Below are 10,436 nucleotides of genomic sequence, written 5' to 3' on the forward strand. Positions count from 1 at the left end.
TAATATTAATACACAGCCTTATCCAACAAAAATATTTTAATTTTAAGGGAAATATAGGTGGTGATAGGGGCCCGTCATTTCTTTTGGCACCTGGGCCCGTCATGATTAAGCTACGCTACTGGGTGGACATAAATTCATTTACTTATATTGTGTCTGAAACACCCCTAGGATAATGTACATTTAATGCAGCATTATTACAACTCATTGTCACAATGGTAGGGAATAGCTGAGCTGGTCTTGGGTCATTGATAAGTAATTGTTTCAAAGCAGTCTTGGATAATCCAGTAGCCAAGAAGATTTGGATGGACTCCGTCATTCCTGTAGAGTATCCTCTGTTTCCAGAAGATGTCAAAGTTATCTATTAAAGTGACTCCAGCAGAGCTACAATAATATTTTAGCCAGATATGTATGGCCAGTAGCCTGCTGAATCTTTTCACACCAGCGGCCCAACGATGGTACTGGACCTGAAATGATTGGCAGTTTTTTTGAGTCTTTTAATGCTACAATAAGTTCTTTAAAATCAATTTTCAGATGTTCCGAGCTGGCCCTCCTGATGTCGTTTGACCGCACATGGACTACGACAGTGTCAGCTCCCGGCATCTGTAATAGAACAGTCGAACAATGGCAGCCTTGTTATGCCCTCTACTCGTTCTCCTTGCTAATCACTGGGTTTTTGCCTTGCGAACCGAGATGTTTCTCACCGTAGAGCTGCCTATGATGACAGCTGGCAATGTCTCTCAGGCAGCCTCATGGTCTGATGATGGTGGGAGCTCCGAAGATCTGAACCTGAGGTCAAAGCCACCGGAGAGGGAGACAGAACAGAGGACAAAGACGCAGGTACTTCTGGATCCGATCGTGAATGGGAAGCCCCCAAGGAATAAGGTGCTTGAACCTCTAGATTCAGGGCGGCAAAGCTGTTTCTGGTCTGTGTCAGGTCAAGGCTCAGCAAGGAGACCCTCATTGCCAGAGGACGCTGTCTTCGACTTCCACGGCAAGTGACCGTGATCTCCATGGCTGGTTGGGTCGAGAACAGCTCCGTTCTCCAGCGAAGTGGGAGACCCCTTCGGGGATGGAACCCTGCTGAGCACCGGCAAGTCGGCTGTGGAGAGCCGACAAGGTGGCGACACTTCCACCAGACCAGAGCGGCGTCCGGCTACTGGGTTGGAAGAAAAAGAAAACTAGGCGGGCGTGGATTCCCAGTAGCTTTGTAGGTTTGCTTACTTGCTTGCTAAGAGTAGCCACTTCGCCCATGTAGTAGTTGCAATATTGAAAGTCAGCACGGCCCACATTGTCCCAGAACAAATTGAGATGGTTTGGGATGAGTTGCAGAGCGAAGGAAAATCAACCAACAAGTGCTCAGCATATGTGAGAACTTCAAGACTGTTGGAAAAGCATTCCAGGTGAAGCTGGTTGAGAGTGTGCAAGAGTGTGCAAAGCTGGCATCAAGGCAAAGGGTGGCTACTTTGAAGAATCTAAAACATAAGTTATATTTTGATTTGTTTAACACTTTTTTGGTTACTACATTATTTTGTTATTTCATAGTTTTGATGTATGCACTGTTATTCTATAATGTAGAAAATAGCAACAATAAAGAAAACCCTTGAATGAGTAGGTATGTCCAAACTTTAGACTGGTACTGTGTGTTTTAAAGGGCCGTTGTTAAAGAGCCGTTGTTTTCTTCAGACAAGAAGATACAACAATGCCCCAGTCTAGTTGGTGGCGGTAATGCAACATTTATTGGATGTGAACCGCCGTTAAACCTCATCGAAGAAGAAGACCCGGAAGTACTTTTTAAATTGTTGCTGACGAGACGCTGTTGCTCACAGCAGTGATCCTTGAATCTCATCGGTATTTCTGATTATTGCATTACCTTTGTGTCTTCAGAAATATATTTTTTAAACAGGTAACGTTTAGCTAAACAGAACAATTATACACGCTACTCTTCGTGTCGAAATTATTATTTTCTTTGACCGGAATCATACGCCGAGGGCCAGCTCACGCTAGCAAGTTGTTTTCAAGTAAACAACGTTAACGTTACAGTAGTTAGCTAAACCTAGGTAGTTCATCTGAAGTACATCATATTACACCATCAATCATGGCAGTTGTCAACGAAGGCGCATTGAAGAAAATGCTCAAGGTAAGCATCGATTTTACCTAACGTTAGCTAACAATTGTTTTTATTAACATTGTTAGCCTTTCAGCTAGCTAAGCGCGCTAACTAGCTAATGTTAGCTAACTCTACAAATATTTTTCTAACGATAACTATCTCGGTTACCAAATAACTAGTGTTAGTGTTAAACAGTTAGACCTGATTTATAACGTATGTTTGATAACGTATGCTTATAGTTAGATAACGTTAACTAGCTAGTGTTTTCTAGCCAGATAACTAACGTTAACTAACTAACCTTAGGTACCTGGCTGAACCAATCAGTGTTAAGACATTGACATTCAGCAATATTAATCACCATTTCCACTGTTCAGCAATACAAATACAGGGACCTGACTGTTCGTGAGATAACCAACGTCATCTCCCAGTACAAGGACCTGAAGCCTGTTATGGATTCATATGGTAAGAACTTGTACAGTACATGGGTCACCGCAGTGGCCCATATCACAAAACATGATCTATGTGTTATTGTATGCTTGTCTGATTTGTTTTATTGAGTGATATTTTCTGTCCTCAGTTTTCAATGATGGCTCCACTAGAACTCTGGTGAGCTTAACAGGAACAGTGCCAGTCAGCTACAGAGGTAGGCTAAGTTTGGGTGTATGTCACTATCATCTGACAAAAAGTAATGACCAGGTTTGTGTTCATAGGCACCAAACAGAGAGGAACTGCCTGGTCTTGTTCAATAAGAAACACACATTTCCATTGTCTGTTGCAAAACTTTCCTGTTGTGTTATATGATTTTGTCTATTAAAGTATTTGAGCAATTTTCTTCCCAAGCGAACTGTCTGTTTCACAATGCCATATATATATATATATATATATATATATATATATATATATATATATATATATATTTTTTTTAAATACAATACTCTTGTCTTCTAGGAAACATATATAACATCCCAGTGTGTCTATGGCTGCTGGACACCTACCCATACAACCCTCCCATCTGTTTCGTGAAGCCCACCAGTGCCATGATGATCAAGACTGGCAAACACATTGATGCCAACGGCAAGATCTACCTGCCCTATCTGCACGAGTGGAAACATGTCAGTAACAGCGTTGTCTCCAGTATTTTAGCATTGGCTATATTATACCTCTGTTTTTTTGCGTGTGATTTTTTTTTTTGTGACGCACACTGTATTACTCTTCATTTATTACTGAACCAATGTCTCTGTACCTAGTTTCTGATGGATTTCACACAGATAACATGGATTAAGTAAACAAAATTAATGTTGGACTGCTTTAAAGGGGCAATATACAGTTCAAACAATAATAGTCCACCCCGCCACTGTTTTGGGCAAAAGCTGAGGGGATTGGGCTTGAGTATTGATTTATTTAACCTTATTTAACTAGGCAAGTCAGTTAAGAATAAATTCTTATTTACAATGAAGGCCAAACCCGGATGACGCTGGGCCAATTGGGCGGCGCATAATGGGACTCCCAATCACACCTGGATGTGATTCAGCCTGGATTCGAACCAGGGACTGTATTGATGCCGTACCTTTAACCGCTGCGCCACTTGGGAGCATGAGTTATATGCGTTATGTTCTTCAATAATCGAAGGGTATATCATTCATTTAAATGCCTAACATTTTTTTGTAGCAATCGCAGATTGCCCCTTTGACAGGGCTCCAGACTGTGGCCATTTAGTCACGTTTCTTCAACCCTTTAACTTGCTGTGCGAGTTACATTTTTTAGTTTGGGCTGGGACTTTCCAGTGACCTCCCGTTACGATATCACGATACTTGGGTGCCGATGTGTATTGCGATTCTCACAATTCGATATTGCGATTTGATGTTCCAAACATACTGCTCTCTATACGTGTTTTGATCAGTCAGAGAAATAAAAGTGCTGAAAACATGTTGGCTCACTATTTAAAAAGATTGAACAGTTTATAACCGACTAGTGCTAGCTAACGCCACCAAAGCGATACTTTGAATAAATATCGATACAATGTCATCCCAAAATAATATTGTGATATGTAACTATTCCCCCCCATTACTTTTTTAAACTGGTTGCACTGGTGTGAGCTGCACATTCTACATGGGCACCTCGAAACTTCTCATTTTTGGGGGGAGGATAAAACCAAACCGAATTTGTTAAACAGTAAAAGTGCATTATCCTCATGGTTCCTGTAATGCAGGGGTGTCAAAGTCAAATGGACGGAGGGCCAAATAAAAAATTTAGCTACAAGCCGAGGGCCGGACTGTTCGAATGTTCATTGAAAAATTTTTTAAATGACGCATATAGTCTAGTGAACCTAATTGAACCTACTGAAAACCTAACAAATATATTCCAATATGATCAGATAAATAAAGCAATATTTTCTTATGGCTCTGTCAGTAATCTTTAATTTTCAACAGACACAAAAGACAAATTTCCTTTATATAAAAATCCCCATAACATGAACATTAAATGAAAGAAACCGGTATTCAAGGCACCATCAGTAGCCTATATTTTCTATTTTAGCAAAAGTGGGCTAAATTTACTTCAAAGAAAAAAACAATAATAGCAATTTTCTATCATCCACTCAACTGAAATATTTTTAAAATATAATTGGATTGAAATACAATAAAATAAAGTGCAAAACAACACTTTGTTTAAGGAGAAGTAACATGCAGTGAAAACAAATATTAAACTTTAACTTTTAAACTTGAACTGAGTAAAAACTCTAAATATGTGATTGCACAGTAATGTTCACTTGTTTGAGGTTGAGGGTGATACTTGGTGGTGTCCCATCTTTTCCACAAGTTCATCAATGTTCGGGGTAAGGCTCTGAGCTGAGGAAATCCTCAGAATTGAGTGGAGGTGTTCAGCAGTAAGTCGACTTCTGTGTGATGTTTTGTTCAAGTTCATCAAAGAAAACAGTTGTTCACAGGTATGTGCTGCCAAACATAGACAACGTTTGAGCAGCCTGGATGCGCAGCTGGGGCATTGTGTCGGGGGAGGAAACGGGCGAACTCCGCAGCACCCACTGCCGCATATTTTGCCCTCAGTGCATCATTGCATTGAGGTCAATCAACTCCATTTGGAGGTTTGGTGGTGAGCTTTCCACGTCAACAGCAAATGGGTTACCGAGCAGTTCCAACCTGCTTTTTTGTGCTTCAAAGTCAGCAAATCGGCCGAAAAGTCAGCGGCAAGCATACCTATTTTATCAGCCAACTGTGCGCTCGGGAACGCACTGGTAGAGAGCTTCTCTTTCATGGTCTGGCAGCTGGGAAAGTGGCTCAAATTTTCTTTCCGCATCTGCGTCTCCCACAGAGTCAGTTTGGTTTTAAATGCCTTCACTGTACTGTACATATCAGAGATGACACGATCCCGACCCTGCAGCTGCAAGTTCATTGCATTCAGATGACTCGTAATGTCACACAGAAAAGCCATTTCACACAGAAACATTTCGTCCTCGGAGTTGTGTTGTGTCTTTCCCTTGCTGTCCAAGAACAGACAAATCTCCTCACGGCTCAAACATCTTTGAAGCACCTTTCCCTGGCTTAGCCATCGCACCTCTGTGTGATAAGGCAAATCACCATGCTCCGTTTCTAACTCCGTCAGAAATGCCTTGAACTGGCGGTGATTCAAACCTTTGGCTCTGATTAACTGTGCGCGTGATGATGCGCACAACGCTTCCTGGTGTATGATACAATGATAAGCTGTCAGCTCACCTGTCGCGTTTTCCTCTTGCATCTTTTCCCGTATCTTCGCCACCAGTCCGCTCCTGTGTCCACACATCGCAGGTGCTCCGTCGGTTGTCAAACCCACGAGTTTTTCCCAAGGCAGCTCCATCTCATTTACACATCTTGACACCTCTTCATACAAATCATGCCCCGTAGTTGTGCCATGCATAGGACGTAAAGCCAAAAACTCCTCTGTCACGCTTAGGCTGGAGTCCACTCCGCGGATGAAAATTGACAACTGGGCAATGTCAGAAATGTCGGTGCTCTCATCCACAGCCAAGGAATATGCAATGAAATCTTTTCCTTTTTCACAAGCTGCTCTTTTAGATTGATGGACAACTGGTCTACTCTCTCGGCAATGGTGTTTCTGCTCAGACTCACATTTAAAAAGAGTTGCCTTTTTTCTGGGCAAACTTCGTCACAAACTTTAATCATGCAGTTTTTGATGAAATCCCCCTCCGTAAATGGCCGGGCTGATTTAGCGATCTCTTCTGCCAAAATAAAACTGGCCTTGACAGCAGCCTGGCCTTGTGATTTGGCTTTTTTGAACAGAGCCTGTCGAGATTTGAGGCCTCGCTTTAATTCCTCTGCCTTTTGTAGCCTTTGTTCCATGTCCATATTCTTGTTTTTGTCCGCGTGTTTCGTTTCATAATGTCGTCTCAGATTATACTCTTCAGTACCGCCACACTTTCTCCACACAGAAGACACACAGGTTTTCCAGCTACCTCCGTGAACAAATACTCCGACTCCCACCTTGTTTGAAACCCCGGTTCTCAGTGTCCACCTTCCGTTTTGCCATTTTTGATGGGTATCTGAAAGTTAATTTTACTGTGATGCTGACAACTGCTGTGCCAATAAATATTGAAATGAAGCAGCCTACTGCTCGGTGCGTCACCGTTGCATTGTGGGAAATGTAGTATTGGTGCGTGTAAAAGATCTGCCGGCTTGCTGCGGTCTGCGGGGCCGGTTCTAATAATAAATCAAGATCATCCCAGGGGCCGTAAAAAACCTTCTCGCTCGGCCGGATGTGGCCCGCGGGCCTTGACTCTGACATATGTGCTGTAATGAGTTTCTGACCTGCCGCTGTGTGCCTATCTGTTTCGCTGGGGCCGGCTGTTGTAATGAGCGAGCCCTCGCACTCTCTCACCCCCTTGTTTACCCTCGTTATTGTATAACATTTAAAAATGCAGTTGTGGGGGCAGCACAGCTTTGGAAGCAACTAGTTGTCTATATTAAAGAGAGGAGGGTCTCAGTATTCTGTAGTTACAATTTTTCTAAACATATCTGATATGGGTTTGAAGTACGGAGCTCACAAATTTGCACATCGTCCATCGTGAGTGCACTCGGCCTCATTGCAAAGTTTTTTGGAGATGTTACATTAACTCTTAGATTAATACATGGCCACTAGCAGTAGGTGTTATATTTAGAGTTAGAGATCTAGCTAATGTGTTTTGCGTTTCCACTTCCTTGGGTGCTGAACTAGTACCAATTGAATTTGGCCTATACATAATATTAGTGCACGTAAAGATTTTACGTGCCCTGTTTTGACAGTAAGATAACAAAATAGCCTAATTGTCAACTGAGAATTCATGACAATCACTGGATTAGGTTTACATATACAAATATTTGGAATCTTGCATTCCTGCTTGAACTTTTTAGATCAAGGGTGTCAAACTCATTCAATGGAGGGCCTAGTAATCTGCAGACGCCCGGCCATCCGTGGAATGAGCTCCACACGTTTTAATGTAATGTTTTTCTTGAATATCATGTCCGAAGTCTATTACACTACGTAGGATGTACATTTTGCTGCCGACTAACTGACCCTCATTAACCCGTCAACAAACGGCTACATTTTTCCTAGACAGTAAAATGGTGTGACCAGCAGAAAGTACTCTGTATATAATGACGAGATGCTTATGTTTCCGCCCTAACAATGCGAGTCGTCCCAAGGCGCGAAGGCAGGCCCAAAATAAGCCCATGGAAACACATTGGATTTATTTTGGACAGATTTTGGCGAGAGTGAAACCTCTCACTTTGTCTCTTCCTCTATGATAGTATGCATACAAGGGCTGGGCATTTCTCATTGCGAGCTTAATTAGAAACAGGCTTGCTATTGTTGCATATCTTATTACAGTCATAAGGCTATATAGCCTATTATACAACGGGTGGGTCTAATCCTGGATGCTGATTGGTTAAAACGCCATTCCAGCCAGTGTTTATTCCAGAAGTTACCACAGGCTAAATCTGACTTTGAAAAGCCTATTTTCTCTGTTCCCCTCACTGCGCAATCCACTGTCTCATCAGCCCAGCCAGGTAATTTATAAACTTGAACTCCACTATAAAAAGCATCCAGACATTATCTCTGATTTCTTTAGACTAACATTTAGTTTTCAACAGAGAAAATTTGTATAAACCTTGCAGTCTATCTCAGTAACACTGTTTCAATATTGCAATTCAACTCCAGCTGTCCAGAGTAATGAATGTGGCGGAGTCGGGAATAGGCAGACAGGCAGGCAGCATTTCTCATCCAATTGAAATAATCAGCAGGCATTATTTTTCTGGATAGGAAAATCTAAATGAAATGCAGCTTGTTTGCTGTCTTTCCAGCTTTAGTTTGAAGTGATTGTGTTAGCTGTGTCTTTTGGTAGCTCCTATGAACAACAGTGTCCTGACAAGAGCACAGTATCTGTGCCTGGCGAAATCGCGCCTCATTAGTTGTGGATGTTATGGATGCATCCAAATTAATGTCACTTGAAATCCACTTGAACAACTGCAAATGCAGCCACTTCGCTGTTATTCTGGCTGCATTGTTTGTCGTGACTGTGAGAACGTTGCCAGCCAGTATGGCAATGGAACATTTTAGACTGGGTCTTGTCCATAGATACAGAACTGAAAGACTGAGTCGCGTCTTTGGCAACCGAACCGATAGACCACTACCAGCCGGCTTGGGCAGCAACCTTAGATTTGTGTCGGGACTATATCGCATGGAAGGATGAAATGGCATGAATAAATTGTTGTATGAAAGTGATAATGCCCTCGAAGCTGATGTTTGGATGATATATTGACACGGTTTCGAATGGCGAATGAGAGGCGTGCTTTGAGTTGAGATTGAGAAATCGTGGCCACAAGTTTTTAACATGCAATTGTGTTTAGCATTGTTATTTGTTGCACAATGACTGGGCTTACAAAAGCAGGTTTCAATCCAGTGGCCTAGAGGCTTTTTGAGGAGATACTCTTGCACTGTCTGACATGTGGTAGGCTATTCTGGTCCTCAAACTAGGCTCTGTATGCTGTGTATGTGTGAAATACAATGCATGAGGACTAACAAATATACATGCGGCAATTAAATTCCCCCAAATCATGCAAATGAACCTATAGATTGATTAGCATGACGGGTCAAATGAATTTTAGATGTAACGGTTAGCATCCTTCTTAATAAAGTATTGTGAATGACTTTCTAAGATGAGTCAAATGTATTTTATTGTGTGACACAGCAAAATATGTTTTGGGGTGTCACAATCTAGGGCCCTATAAAATCTGTGATGCAGAGAACACGGATGGAATCCAGACATTTTAAAACGGAATTCAACAATATTCAAACGTATTGAACTAAGTAGGGAATCAACTAAATGTATTCAACATTTATTAATTTGCTCAAGGTCATCATAAGACGTGAACAAAATGCATCAGTTATTTGTATTTCCTGCAACTTCCTGAAGAGGCAACAAGAATTTCCCCTGTCTATGTGCGGTGTGCTCGTTTACCACTTTGTTTAGATGAAAAGGCTTGCCCAAAAACCTTCATTAAATGTTGACTACAAAGTAGGATATGCTTACCTGGCAGAATATCACAAAAACTATGCTTGACAGCAGCGTCTTGCTAGGTGCACACTGGAATTAAACTAAGCCCCAAAATCTACATTTCTAAATAATTTCCCAGACCTCAAAAGTTGTCTCCCGATGTGGTGTAAGTATTGTTGTGGATGTAGAACATCCAATTTAGTTGTTTGTGATAAAAAAATTTAAAAAAATTGGCTGGTGCCATCAAGGTTAGTGCCACTAGGGGGAATGTTAGCCCTACTTAACATGAGCTCATTTCATCACGCTGTTATCTGTATGAGGTGAAGCCTGTCACAGTTGTCCATCTCCATGTGGACAATAAAGTTCTGTTGTACTTCTGTTGATTTCTCTTCCTCCCAGCCCCAGTCGGACCTGTATGGTCTGATCCAGGTGATGATCGTGGTGTTTGGGGAGGCCCCCCGTATTCTCCCGACCCACCACACAGGCCCCCTACCAGGCCTTCCAGGCTGCAGGACCCCCAACCGTAAGTTACCCGTTCAGTCTGACATTGTTTGTATTCCAGACCTAGCATTCCTGTTTCAACTTGTCAACTAATCAAGCCTCGACTAGTTGAATAGGGTGTGCTAGTTCAGGCCTACAACATAATTGAGAAACGCCTGGGTATCTTCAAGGAATGATTTTTGGAACACTGCAGTATGGATAGCATTAGTCAGTTATTTTCACTGTATGGATAGGTCGGTCATTGTAATAATGGGAATTTTGTATGAACTCTGTTTTTCCATATAATAC

The 10,436-nt window shown here is 41.9% G+C and overlaps 1 pseudogene; it reads left to right on the forward strand.

Moving 5' to 3' along the window:
- Positions 1–1,761: 1,761 nt before the first annotated feature.
- LOC127927230 (tumor susceptibility gene 101 protein-like) lies at positions 1,762–10,215 on the forward strand (annotated as a pseudogene).
- The last annotated feature ends 221 nt before the right edge of the window (positions 10,216–10,436 follow it).

Source organism: Oncorhynchus keta, unplaced genomic scaffold, assembly GCF_023373465.1.
Source record: "Oncorhynchus keta strain PuntledgeMale-10-30-2019 unplaced genomic scaffold, Oket_V2 Un_contig_9964_pilon_pilon, whole genome shotgun sequence".
NCBI lineage: Eukaryota > Metazoa > Chordata > Actinopteri > Salmoniformes > Salmonidae > Oncorhynchus > Oncorhynchus keta.